The 15,483-nt window shown below is 38.6% G+C and overlaps 1 protein-coding gene across 1 annotated transcript in view; it reads right to left on the bottom strand.

The window, feature by feature from the left end:
- The window catches only part of DENND2D (DENN domain containing 2D), a 773,347-nt gene that overhangs the window by 503,529 nt on the left and 254,335 nt on the right, over window positions 1-15,483 (bottom strand). The gene's annotated exons all lie outside the window — the stretch shown is intronic.

The following is a 15,483-nucleotide window of genomic DNA, read 5'->3' on the forward strand; positions in this document are numbered from 1 at the left end:
ATGTGTGTATGGAGTCCCTACTTTAACTGACTGTGTGTTGTATCCTGTACAGTACTGATTTTGTGTGGAACCCCTACATTAACTGGCTGTGTGTAGGACCCTGAACTGATTTATTACTGTCCATGTGTGGGATTCTGTAGTCTACTGGCACCGGGGAGGGTGGAATGCAACTGATTGTATGTAGTGCCATTTAATTAACTGGCTGTGTGTGTGTGTGTGTGTGTGTGTGTGTGTGTGTGTGTGTGTGTGCACGGTGGGTTTGTGTGTAGGAACTTGAATCTACACCACTCATCACGTAAGGGATCTTGTACAACGTGTGTGTGTGTTTGTGTGTGTATGTGTGTGTGTGTGTGTGTGTGTGTGTGTGTGTGTGTGTGTGTGTGTGTGTGTATAATCCAGTACATTAACTTAACTCCTTTACAGCACACTTCCTAAACCCTTAACACGACTGTTTATTTTAGTCTGATAAGTGTCTGTGACATATGTGCCATTATCACTGATCCAAAGTTCACGAAATGATGTACTGTACTAGAATACGCACTTAACTGAAACAACTGTTATTATTTGTAAATGCTGTTACTGTATTATATGTCGAGCTTTTCTCTCCAGGCCTCCACTGCATTTTTTTTTCACCCAGAGTTTCCTGGTAGATGGAGGCAATCAATCAAGCAATCAATAAACAAAAAATTAAATAATACCTCCTTCAGTGGATTACTGAACCCCAGCTCTGCTGCCAAAAGTTCAGAAGGTATTCAGATCCAGCATCTAATTCATATATGGATTTTCATTGAAACTGTATCATTCTTATAATCTTTTTCTAGTGACCATAGTAGTTGTGACCCACTTCAGTGTGCTTCATATACAAAGCACAATACTGCAAAAGGACCATTACATAGGAGTTACACAGAAGGTGCATCATTCCTGACATCTACCTGGTCACAAGTTCTGCTGCATGTGAGAAACCTGATTACATTACTGCAAGCCTTGCCACAGTGAGTACTTGTTTACCAAAGGCAGTAGTTTTCCCTGCTATAATTTTCAGCATGTTTCATAAACCATTTAACACGACTGTTTACTTTAGCCTTATTTCTGTCTGCAGCAGATGCACCAACATTAATGTTGCAAAGTTCATCAACTGTTGAACTGTACCTTATTATGCTAGATACTGGTGCACCATTTAAACAGAGGAAATGTTTGCAGTTCATATGTCTTATTTATGAAACACGTCTCCCACACATCCCCATTCCTTAATGATATGTGTTTACCAAAATTTTGCTGCAAAGCAATGCAAGCAGAATATGCTGGTTGCCATGACACATTTAATTTCAAAAAAAGAAAAAAACAGTTACAAGACGTATACTTTAAATTAAGTGGGCTCACACAGGTTAGCAATTAATATAAACAACATGACATGCACTTCAATGGTGTCACTCAACATGCAAATTAAACAATATAACTATATGGGAAGCAACAGCAATGACGGAGACACACCACACCTTATCTGGAAAATATGTAAAGATCATCTGCATTTCCATCACTGTCATCCTTTGAACTTTTGCATCCCATCTTGGCACACTCAGACGTATATTAAATAGGCTCATACAGCCTACTCAGCCTCACAAAGGCTAAATGCTATCATCTTGAGTCTTCAGCACACAGCTCCTTAACAGTTTGCTCCTTTACTTTGCAGTGTGTGGATGAGAAGCTTGAAATCTATAGTTACCAGGATCTGAAGTAATTCCTTTTTTGTTTCCTGGAACAACGCTCTCTTGCTGTCATAGTCCTAGAATATAGCCTCTTGTAATGAAAATTACTGCCAAACCAGAGTACCTGATATTTTCTCTGTGATGGACAGCACTTAGTCATTAACAAAGAAAATGTGCACTGGTGATTAGTTTCTTAAAATCCTCTAATATAACTTTCAAAAGTCTTTTGAGTAACTTCATCATTTGTAAGTACACTAATTTCACAGTTAGACCATCATATTTTTTAAAAGATATTATTCTGACATGCTTAGGCTATATTTATATTTAAGAGTTTAGATTTTTATGGGGGAAGCCATATGGTAGTGTTTATTTTTTCTATGATCTATGATTTTATAATTCCAAATTTCACCACAGCAGTGAACTTTTAAATGTCTATCCTTAGGATTCACAAAGGTTCTCCCTGCCACACTAATTGGCTAGTGCATGTTGGTCAATTAGTGAGATAGAGACACTCCAACTCAAAGAAATGATAAAGCTGTACAAATTAACACAAAATTAATGTCTCATTACCAATACAATGCTTCTGAACTAAATACTGTGCTTTCAGATCTTACAGTGCCAGCATTTTTTCTACTGGTCTACGCATCAATGTAACATAGGTGCCACCCCAACACACACACACACACACACACACACACACACACACACACACACACACACACACACACACACACACACACACACACACACACACACTCCCTACCTAGCTACTGTAGTATAAGTATCCATACAGATAGACCCTACACACACATATTCATTCAGCCTCATTCATGGCCACAACAACATGCACATACATCCAGATCCATACACACACACACACACACATTTACAGACAGAGACATGCACACATAAACACTCAGACACACAAAAGGCTCCTCTGTACTTACCTGTTCTGTGATTACTCTGATAGAAGTGAATAACTGAATGCTGTTAGAAGATTGTGTTCACTTTTTCCTCCTAGAGAAAAAAATAACTTGGCAGAGTGACTCTCTGAATTGCTCCATTAAGGTAATGGGGAATAGCCACACTTTCCCGAGGAAGGCACATGGCTAACATATATTTGCTACTCCACTAGACTGATGCATTAGCATACAGCTTTCCCGTTGAGAGATCAATCTTCATGTTATGGCCAGGCAAAAACCATAGCAAAAGAGTGGTCTCTGAATATGAAAGGTTTACTGAGATGAGGAAACTTTCCAAATTATAGCTTCCACTTCATGGTCAGTCTTTCTGTATCCAGTCCCATGTCTGTGTATATGTGTATGTGTGTGCGCGTGTGTGTTTGAATACATAAATACACACACACATATATGTATATATAAAAATATATAAAAATGCATGTGTATGTTTATATATATATATATATATATATATGTGTGTGTGTGTGTGTATGAATACATAAATAAACACACACATATGTATATAAAAAATATAAAAATGCATGTGTATGTGTGATACCTGCTTTGCTTTTTGTTTGGACGTGTTTTGTATGTATGTGTATGTATATATATATATATATATATATATATATATATGTATATATACATATATACTATATATATAGATATATATATATATATATATATATATATATATATATATATACATATATATATATATATATATATATATATATATATATATATATATATTGCACTTCTGTTTGTTTCTTGAATTCCTCATACAATACAGTACCACAACTCCTCTCTAAGGCCCCCAACTATCATATGCTTTGTCAAAGTCCACAAAGATACAATGCAACTCCTTCTGACCTTCTCTATACTTCTCTATCAACATCCTCAGAGCAAACATCACATCTGTAGTGCTCTTTCCTGGTATGAAACAGTACTGCCACTCAATAATCACCACCTCCCTTCTTAACCTAGCTTCCACTACTCTTTCCCATAACTTCATGCTGTGACTGTTCAATTTTATCCCTCTGTAGTTACTACAGCTCTGCACATCACCCTTATTCTTAAAAATTGGTACCAATATACTTCGTCCAAGATGCAATTTAGTTACATGCGCACGCGCGCACACACACACACACACACACATATATATATATATATATATATATATATATATATATATATATATATTTATACATATACATACATCTAATGATTTGTATGTCAGTCTTCCCTGATATGTTGAAATATCACTGAAAACTGACATACAAATCGTTTGATGATTAACTGCAAGCTAGATACAAGCAGTGACTGAATTGCTACATTATCAAATGCTGTTAAGTCCATTCATCACTGTTTATTTTTTTGTGACTTAGTACTGGATAATCTTACCCAATAAATTCACGGGAACGAAGAGAACAACCAAAGCATGTGACTGTGCAACCCAACCAGGAACCAGTAAACAAAATAAACAGCTCTTGTAGTGTCAAATGGAGTGAAACACCAGCTGATTAAAAGGGAGTCCAGCGTTATTTTATTAAAAGTTCATTTTTTTTACCCTGGCTTGGATTATTGTCATTGCTGTGCTCCCTTTGGATATTTGGATCATCTGGTGTTTCACGTCATTTGACACTATGTGAGACGTTTACTGTGTTTACAAATAAATTTACACTCATTAAGCTGATGACAGTTTTAAATGTACACATCTTAATGAAATTAATTCTGAATGTGTGCTTAGATGAGAGACAAGATCTATAAATCCCAGACTGCAAAAACATTGGGCGAAAAGGCATTTAATGTTGCTATCTGTCACATGATAGACAGTTACCAAAGCAAAAACTGCCCCATCTCACTTCTCTCCCACCAACGTTAAATAACCTTCCTATCGAAAGAAACAGCAATACCCAAGTGTGAATTGTCTCATACTGATTTGCATTTCGAATCTGACTGCATACCCCTTTATTATGTAGTTATTTTCTTTTACACTATTTTGTTAAAAATATTCGCTTTTGCATGCTTTATCTAGCATGCTGATGACATCATTCTTCCCTCACACTACCCCTGCAAAAGAACTTTGTTCTATGGTCTCACCCAGTTAACAGAAAAATAGTAATTGCAAATCGGAAAGATAATCTGGGAGACTCAGAAGAGATACATTTATTTGCCTAACAAATTGTTGCAATACCCCATTCGTCAAACTATGCTGAATGAATATTTTGGGTAAATTTCCCCTTCTTCATATTTGGTATGACTGTGGAGCTCATATTTATAAGTTTGAGGGCAGTGGGGACTTGCTTCCCTGCAAAAAACATTTCAAAAGTATTTTTCAGCATTTTTTTTTTGTTAAATGTAGTTTGGGGTTTTCAGTCATCAGTGCATTCAGTTTTGTCCACTCATAGAGGAAGCATCCTAGTCAGGCAATGCTGAAGTTGGTTTAATATTTCATTATTTTTTTTCACTACCACACATTGAAACTTAAACATCTGTATATCCCACAATTAGGGCATCATACTGCTTTGAAAATCTTCCTGTTTACAAAGAACAGTGGGAGGTTTTATGTAACATATTATCTGAAATTTACATATGCAAAATAAACAGTGATGCTAAAATAATCATAAACTACTAATGTTCAGCATTAGAAATAACATTAAATGGAAATCTGATGTTTAAGTTGCCATGAACTGTTCCCATCACATCGCTGCATTCTGAAGTCCCTGTACCTTTGTCTCTGTCACTGAAGCAGTTCTTTACTGTCTTAACGATGTTCTTGTAGTGCCCTTGCTTAAAATAACATTACAACATTTTAAATATTATTTCTTATAATACTTTGCTTAAATACATGCATTTAATTTGACTTTTGTAAAGCACTTAGGAAATAACAAATTAAATAAAATTAAAATAAAAGTTGAAGTGACACAGTAAAATGGATACCCCCCACCCCCGTTTTAACATTTGATGCTACTCAGAATCTCAGTTCCCAGTACATGGAATGTTGTTCAGAAACATATAGGTTGCTGATTGCACCACTGCTACCCAATGAATTTATTTTAGTTATGAAATTCACAATGAGACAGATGACTTGTTAATAAACTGGTGTTAAGCAGGCAATTACCAAACACTGTAGGTATTACAGGGAAATGCTGGAGTGCCTAAGGGTGTTGCGAGGCCCACCTTTACAGACAGAGGACCTCTACATCCACAAAAGGTCAATTTTTCCATGTGCCACTGGAGGGCATTATTTTCTTTAGAAAATGGGCAGTCTGTTAAAATGAATTTTATCATTGTATTTGTATTTTATATTTCTGATGTAAAACACATACATGCGCACATAGACACACACACACACACACACACACACACACACACACACACACACACACACACACACACATGCTAGCAGTTACTGTTGCTAGTTACTTATTTTAGATTTGTTTACTTGTTTATCTTTTTATCTCTGCTTATTAACCATGGATGCAAAGGAGAGAAAAGGAAATGGTTGAAGCTTTTAACTGTTGCTGCTTTATGTACTTGCTTTAGTTTTTCTTTTTTTGTCTCTCCTGATCATTAACTACAGCTCTTTAAGAGCTGTGGTAAGTGATGAAAAGGAAATAACAGTTTCAACAAATGATTCCAGTCTCAGATCATGCATTTCATCTCAGAATATGTATGTCTTTTTACTTGGATCTCCCTGTACATTAATATCCTGTTTTAGTGTGTTGAGCATCCAGTGGGGACTGCTCATTTTCTGACTGAAATAATCCACCCCCACCCATGGCCGGCCTTAGGCATAGGCCAACTAGGCGGCCGCCTAGGGCACTGCTCTAGTAGGGGCACTTTTCCAGTATTTATTTGGTGTAAGTAGACTAGGATGGGGGCACCAGATGGTGTGGTGGGGGGCACCGGGGAGCCCTTTTGCCTAGGGCACCGGTTGACCTAAGGCCACTCATGCCCCCACCCCATTTTCAACTAATCACTGCACTATTTAAAGTTTATCTTCCTGGGCCCTGTTTCCATGTGCACAAAATGACCTGCATATTCTGAGCTCAGACAGACTAAAGTATCACAATGACCCTAGCGTACGCTTCATTTACAGAGTAAAAAGATCACAAATCATTTAATGTTTTCTTTAATGCTGACACTATATTAGACAGATTTTTGCTTAACCAAATTCCAGAACTGCATGCAAATGTGACCAAAACTGCAAAAATGAAAAGGTGCATTCAGTAGCTTGTAATGTACATCAGAGTTTATCCGCGGTGGTGCAGTGTTAGCATTGTTGCCTCACAGCAAGATGTTCTCCCGTTCGATTCTCAGCTAGTGTGCAGGGAGTGCCTTCTATGTGGAGTCTGCATGTCCTCCCCGCGGTTCGAGTGGCATTCCGAAAGACATGCGTGAATGGGAGTGCCTTCGTTGAAGGTTGGGTGTCGAGCTGGAAACATGGCACCATGAAAATCTACTGCCAATCATTAGCGGACTGGAGTTCCGCTGTGGCGACCCCTAACCGGGAAAAGCTGAAAGACAACAACAACATAATCATAAAGTTTTAAATATTTGTCCTGTTATCTGATGTTGGTATTTTATTTTATTTTTTTATTGAAAAGGTCTGAGTGGGCAAAGACCAACAGAGAAAAGCTCCATTATATTAATATTATAATATTTTCATAAGTACAGACTTTTTTAACTTACTCAGTATACAGTTTTAGTTAGTAGGACAGCACTTTTATGGGATGAAGTTTAGCCACAGATGAAAACTTAGAACAGAGGTGAGAAACTGGGAAGTAAAAGGAGTGTTGGTAAGGATTTGGGGAAACATTTGTTTAAGTAAAGTGCGGCAGCTTGGAAGGGTTTACTATTCTGAGTTATAGCTTATACAGACAGTAACAGAGAAAAAGAAGGAAGAGTTGATGTAAGGATAAGTGAAGGTAATTTAAATTAAGACAAGTTATTGGTGGGGGTGAGGAATGAGGTGCTAGCCAGTTGTGGAACCTGAGCAAAGTCATGTATTACAAAGGAAAGTTTTCAATGAGGATTTAAAGGTTTGAATATTTGGTGAGGACTTGAGTTCCAAGTGGTTGCCACACAGGTAGAGTAAAGGCAGTAGCCATCTGGGTTGTATGGCTTATTTGATCATCGTAATCAATTTGGGAGGTTGTTATGGAGAACAGAGCTAAGAGCAACACAGTTAGGGTGCTTATTTGCCAGTTTATAGGTTTTGTAGTCATAAAGGATTCAACTTCATTGCTGGAAGACACTGGGCTTGGAAGTTACCTAAGAAATTGTTGAAAGAAGGCTGTCAAACCAGTTTATAGGTTTTGTAGTCATAAAGGATTCAACTTCATTACTGGAAGCCACTGGGCTTGGAAATTACCTAAACAATTGTTGAAAGAAAGTTGTCAAAGTCTTAAAGTAGTTGCTTTTTTATTTTCCCACTGCTATCCACTTTTCCAGTTTTGGATATTCAGAATTATAGGACCTCTGTTTAATTTATCTAACTACCTCTACACAAAAACAGATTGTGAATAATAAAGCTTAGTCATACAGAATATGAGACAAACAACACTGTATTCAAACAAATATAACACATATGCCATCTTTAGACAAATGTGAGCACTTCTGCATTAGTTACTGTTCTAACATAAATGTGGGTGCAACATTTGCTACCCTTACAGACAAATTTTTGCATTTCTTCTGTAATGATCACTATCCTTGTGAGGCAGACAATCAAAAGTGTTTCTGAATGACATGATGATTTGATGGTGACGGTGATGCTGTCTGTTGGCATGGAGATCAGAGTGAATGTGAGGAACTGTTTACACTTTGGATGGTATTCAGAGATGCATGCTACACATGACAAAGCCGCAATTAACAACATCTTGGTATGACACAGCACTATGGCTCACAACTGAGCTGCATGTTTGCTATTCAGTACTTAGCAGCCATACGTGGCGTTCAGCTGTGGCCTTTGTAAATTAGGCCACTGCTTTCCACGGGGAGCTTAGGAGGTTCTATTGTATGGTGTTTCACAGAAGTCCAGGCTACACACATCCAAGCACAGCATTGTAGGAGCATGTGACTATCATCTATGCTGTTCCATTCACTCACATAGGAAATCTGCAATATGCACACGTATGCCGGGTCCTGACTAGAGCAGACTGTAACTGCACAGCTCAGCACCGCTTGGTTACACTCTGTTCTATGAGGCATCGATTAAAAGGTTTTCCAAATGCTCAGGCACAAAATCCATAGAGGCTCACTGAAGCAGTTCATGGAATTCAGCTCCATGGTAATTATGCATGTCTCTGAATTTCATTATTTCAAGTACAGTACCATGGCAATGGCAAACCTGTATAAATCCCAAACTACATTTAATGCATATACATGTTTTAATAATTTGTTGCTTACAGTCTCCTTTTATAGTTTTGGCAAAGTATAAAAGCAATCCTACAATTTGAATATCAGTGTTTGTTGAATAAATACTTCATGTTTTTGAATAAACTGGAATTCCACAGTAGACAAAAAAAGGTTGCAATGTTAAGCCATTCACATGTTTGACAGGTCAGCCAACAAACTACCATTTCATCATCACTACTATTGTTTTATGGTGGGAAATGCTCAAAATGAGTGGCTGCTAATGCATGCTGGGAGATTTCTTCATCTAACATGCAGTGACCCTTCATTCAGAACTTTGACTGCAGGGTTACAGCGGTTGTTTGGGATTGTGTGGACTCCCACCCAAGTAAAGCAGGATTTTCATTCTAGAATTATTCTTTTACTCTAATGCCACTTTATTTACACTTTTGGTGAACAGCATTTAATTCAGAAACAATGTGACAAGAGATACATTTCTGAGGTTTCCACCTTCACTAAACAGTGCCCTTTTGTTATATCTAGACCTGCCATCAAGGTCATAAAGTTATTGTACCTCCTACTGAAGGCTGCCATGATTGAGAGACTCAGTACAACTCCACACAGCTTCCACATTTGTACTACATGCCTGTGGCAGGCAAAATGTTCAGGAAACAGAAAATGTTGACTTTCATGACAATTAATTCAGTAAAGGCCAAAGGTATAGAAAACAGCATCCAGTGTACACTGTGATAGCAGACAAAAATACAGCACATAGAGGACAGATAATAATGAGACAGGCTCCAACAAAAGGGCAGCTATTTTCAAGTTATATACCCTAACTGAGCCAATCAATCCAAGCTGTTACTAGCAGTATAAAGGTCATCTCACAGCTGTTTGCTCATGTCAACAAAAAATATCATACAAGCAATAAATAAACTTTTCAGGGTGTAGAAAAATGCACAGGCAAATGCAATACACAGCATAATTAACTCAGCTATATAAAGCATCCTGTATCCTGCTTGAAGTATTCCAGTTATAAAAATAAATTAAAACTCATCTATTCCACTGAACTATCACTAAGGCTGTCATAGCTTAGAAATGTTTTCCTTCTTCCAGTACCCTCATAGTTTTATTTTTCTCCCTCTTGTTTTTTCTTGCTCTTTGCTTTGGTGTTTCATTGCTTATTTGTACAAGCAGAGTATGAATAAAATCACTCTTCTTTCTTCATTCTGTCTCTCTAAAACCACAAAACCTCCACTCAAACTCAAAGAGTAAGAAATCTTAAAAAAGCCATACATAACTGGGGGTAAAGGGCCCAAAAGTAGGGACACTTTTTAAATACTGCTCTTACAAACTTAGAAATTTGATAGAATAACAGGTTTTGCATTAGCATACATTTTCTGAAGGGTATGAAGTATGAAACTCAAATGTCTGTCGCCATTTTCTGACTTCAACCCTTAATGATTTGCCTATGATTTTTCAGAAAACCACAATTTTATGAGAAACAGGCCAAAAATATGAGGCAAAAATCTGATCATTCTGTGAAAATCTATAGAGCTGAGAGGTATGGGGGGCACAGCCTTTGGAAAAGTTATTTGTGTCTCCACACATACTGCCATGGCAATAATAAATACTGCAATATTGGTATGAAGAACATGTTTAGCTGCAGACAACTACTGTGTTTACTGAGCACTTTGTGCAGAAATTTAACAGTGTACACTGGAGAACTCGGCATGCAGTGCTAAGCTTCAGTGATACTCGACCTGCAACTCTGCACTGTTCTAGAGTCTTCATGGATCATGAAAGCCACCTGCAATCACCACAGCAACTTTCAGAAATTCACTGCTGTCCATTTCTAGCTGACATTTGTAGTAATTCCTCTAGAAGCAAAACAAGACTTTTTGTGAATCCCAGTCACTTTCTGTGTAGGTAAGTTTGTGTGAGATACTACAGTGTGAAACAGGTTGTTTTTGGCTTCGTCTCCACTAAACCAGTATGCATTACTATTATATGACACTAAAATAACTGTAAAAATATCTACTGTTGAAGTACTATATTGACTTAATTTTGTATATTTGAGTTATTACTGTTCTGTGCTTTGATTTGCATGCTTTTTATATGCTGTTAAACAAGGGGTGTTCCCAAAAACCTGTATAAAACCAACATATTTTTGGTATTGTATACTGCGGCCTTGTTATACACTCCTCCAAAGAACATCTGTAAAGTGATAATCTACTTAGCAAGCAATATACAGTAAATAAAAACTAACAAATAAAACAAACAAGAAAATAATTCTGCATTTTCTTCTTAAACTGCAATGTTACGCAGTTTTCCAGTTGTTATGTATGTTCCTGCAAATAAAGCAATTAAAATACTACAGTGAGACTCTTTTTAAGCTTTACATGTCAAGTCAAAGTCAGGAATGAAATAGTCATCAGTTAAGAACACTTCATATGAAGGGAAATAGTAACTGAAAGAGACTAGTTTAATAAACTCTTGTGTTTTGAAAGACATTTGCAGATACAAAGCTGAACTCATTTACTTATAAGTTGTGGTTTCCTTCGGTTTCGCCATAAGTAAAACAACATCCGTCTAAGCCAGCACAATCTATTTCCCCATACTTTAATTTAGAAACTCATCTGTGTTGAAAAGTAAGACATGGTGGCAAAGAAAATCTCATTTTCAGATGTAAAGTAGGCAACAACACACAAAAAAGATAGATTATAAACATCAGCAAAGGGAATAAAGTAGCAGCAAATTTTTGATAATCGCCATGTCATACAAAATATAAAGGGTCTTTCATAAGTAGTCCTACAGAAACACAACCAAAATAATAATAAAATTAAAGAAAACAGCAAAGAATAATCCATACCTGACCTTTAATGAAGTTAAGCATGCAGTAAATGTGATAAAATAAACAGATGTGATTATTTTTTTTGGGGGGGGGGGTTGCCCCAAGCTACTAAAGGAATGTTTATTCCATCTGTTATATATGGTCATGGGATATACAAGGTTAATTAGTCTAATGAACATGCACACCTTGCCAAATAACCATCCTTAGGCTTTCTCTCCTTTAAAAAAAAAGGGTGAAGAATGTTAGCCCAAGTGTAAATTTAATACCCATCCAGTGATCCAGGTTATGTTGATGGTGGACAATGAGTCACACTGTTTTACCTGCAGAGAAAATCCCTTCCAAAGAAGGGGAAGGCATTAGGTGATAAACTTGTCTTTCCATTGGGATTTACTGACTCGCTGATCTAATCACTTGGGATGTCCACACCCCACCAACACCCCCAACTAAGGAAACCACAGTAAAAAACTTTTCTAAAGCAAACTTCACCTTACTTAAGACAGAGGTGGTAAGTTTCACAGCCACCACGCTAAAGGATAACACTGCCCAAGATGCAGAAACCTTTACAAATGCACTCTATGAGCACCTACAAGTATTGTGCCATCCCTAGCAAAACCAAGACTCACTCCTCTATGAGATGGAAACCAGTTTGGAGGACCCCTGCAATAAACAGGCTATACAATAGAAGGAGGAAACTAGTTCAGGAAAAAAAGCAAATCCCAAGAAGGAAACACATCCCTGATCAGTATCAGTAAGAAACTGAGGTCCCTCATGAAATCATCTAAGGCTAACTTCAAAAGAAAAATAGCCAGGGATTCAAAAGATAACCACAAAGCCTTCTTTAGCTATGTTAAGAATCTAAGTGGCAACTCACAGATATGCACTTAACTAGTGCAAAATAGCAGAAAATATACTGAACCTACTGATATTGCCAACATCCTGGCAGATAGATTCAGTGCAAACTTCACCCCCCTCTCTCCTCCAAAAGGGCCCACAACAATACCGGAAAAGTGTAGTGTCCCAAAAATCACAGACGCACAGGTGAAAACAGCCCTTTCAAAAGCCAAAAACACAGCGTCAGTGGGACCAGATGGTGTCCCAGGCTGCGTCTTGCACGAACTACAGAACAAACTAACCCCCCACCTAAACTCGCTGTTCAACCTCAGCCTCTCCACAGGCTAAGTGCCCATAGAATGGTGCACAGCAACGGTTATTCCTCTCCACAAAGGAGGCGCCACAACTGACCCTGGTAACTATCGCCCCATGAGCCTGACTAGCGTGGTCTGCAAGGCTATGGAGTGCATCATCATGGAACCCATTAACAAAGACATTGGGAACCCCCAAACACTTGACCCGACCCAGTTCGGCTTTGTTAAGGGCAGGTCATGCCTACTAAACCTGGTTGACTTCTTCGAGACAGTCACCAAGGCCATAGATGAGGGAAAGGTGGTTCACACAGCCTACCTTGACCTCACCAAGGCTTTCAACACCATTCCCCACTCAGGTATTACAGAAAAACTCACCAGCCTGAACATAAACCCCTAAGTCACGAGATGGGTTACCAACTGGCTTACAGACAGAACTCACACGGTAAGAATAGTGGGCTCCAGGTCTGACTCTAAACCAGTCACAAGTGGTTCCCACAAGGCTCAGTTCTGGGACCCCTACTGTTTGGCATATACTTCTCAGAAGTACAGGCAAACACAGGAGGACTATGGCTAACCAAGTTCGCCGATGACTGCAAAGTGGGAGCCATAACTGACTCTCCGGCTGACACGGACATCCTCCAAAAGGGCCTTACTGAGACAGACACCTGGTGTCAAAGTCATGGCCTCATGCTAAATGCAAAAATTGCATAGTCATCCCATTTGGGAAAAACAAAACACCCACGAATTACCACATAGGTGGCAGCCCCCTTAATAAAGAAGAGGTAATAAGAGATCTGGGGACCCAGGTAGATAGTAATCTCTCCTTTGACAATCATATTGCCAAAGTAGTTAGGAAATCCTTCTATGTGGCCCATCTAATTACTAAAGGGTTCACATCTAGAAATAAAGATGTTATAGTGCTCCTCTACTCGTCACTCATTAGACCCATCATAGAGTACAATACCCCATTTGGGATGTACCGCACAAGACACTTCCAACAGCTAGAAAGACCACAAAAGTATCTCACCAAGAGGATTACTGTCCTCAAACATATGTCCTATGCAGCCCGACTGAAAAAACTCCGGCTGTACTCAGTGGCATATCGCATACTCAGAGGCGATCTCTGCCTGACTTACAAAGCCATGTCCAACTCAGAATTGGTGGACATGCTCCACCTAAAGAAATCCAAGTCACTGCAAGCCACGCGCTCTAGTGAGCTAAACCTCGCCACAACAATAAATAGAACATGCTGGAGGGATAGATTCCTGACACAGAGACTCCCCATGCTTTGGAACAAAATCCAAATTACATCAGGCAGAGCCCCTCACTAACACTCTTCAAGAGAAACCTTGATGAGTGGATGGGTAACAGAAAATACACCCCTGGGATCACTTCATTGGCTCTGCTTGACAGAGGATCAGTTAATTAATCAATGGGGTGGTGAAAGCCGACACACTCTGGCTAGGCTTATAAATGCCCTCGGGCAGATAGCCTAGTACCTACCTATGAACCTATGATGTAGGTTAAGATACATGCTTCTGGTGATGGCTGCACAGTCTGATTTACTAAGAAAAGGGAGGGCAAGGATAATGGGATTCCTAAGGACGCTTAAGACTTTCAGTTTCTAAGGGTAACTAAGACAACTAAGACCAGACATCATTTTGGTTACAAACTTTTAGAGCTTTTCAAGTCTTTTAATGTGTTGATTGAGAAACATAAGGCATATTATATTCTATAATGGGTCTGACTAGCAGGCTGTGGCTGGCTATTCTGGTGCCCTGTGTGATCCCCTGATGTGGAACCCCCTCAACTTGTTGATGACCAAAGGTAAAGAAAAAGCTCATTCTCCTCTTAAAGCTATAAAACATGCCAGTCATGAATACAAAAGCAGTTCTGGGATTCATTTCCATAGCAACAGGAATGAATGCTGGTACTACATTACCAACTAATTAGCATCTGCCATTCATGACCCCTAATACCATGCTCCTAGGGTCACACTCTAGCTGCACCTCTGATGACCAGAGCTGAATATAGGGAACAATAAGATCTAAACCTCTGCTGAAAGATCATCAGAACAGCTTGGAGGGTAGGTATATCTCGCAGAGAATACCACTGCTTTGGAACAGACTTCCCATTCACATAAAACAGAGTTCATCCCTGTCCATTTTCAAGTGCAAATTAGGTCTATGGATGGAAACAGAAAATTAACCCCAGGACTGTCCCGTGTACTAACAATGGACAGAGGAAGCTATTTAGCACTTTATCCCATGCATGGGTACCTTCAGATTATCTGTGGTATGATCCTAGTTATTCTCATTAGGGGTAATATATATTTATCATCCATGGGATGGCTACGGCCACTCTATAACCAAATGGGATAGGTTATGTTGAGCACAATAAGGGAAACTGAGTATGCTTAAAATGGTCCACAAGAGCAGCTAGCCTAGGACTTAGCTATG

The sequence above is a fragment of the Protopterus annectens genome, chromosome 7.part0 (genome assembly GCF_019279795.1).
Source record: "Protopterus annectens isolate FY-2018-M chromosome 7.part0, PAN1.0, whole genome shotgun sequence".
Classification (NCBI taxonomy): Eukaryota; Metazoa; Chordata; order Ceratodontiformes; family Protopteridae; genus Protopterus; species Protopterus annectens.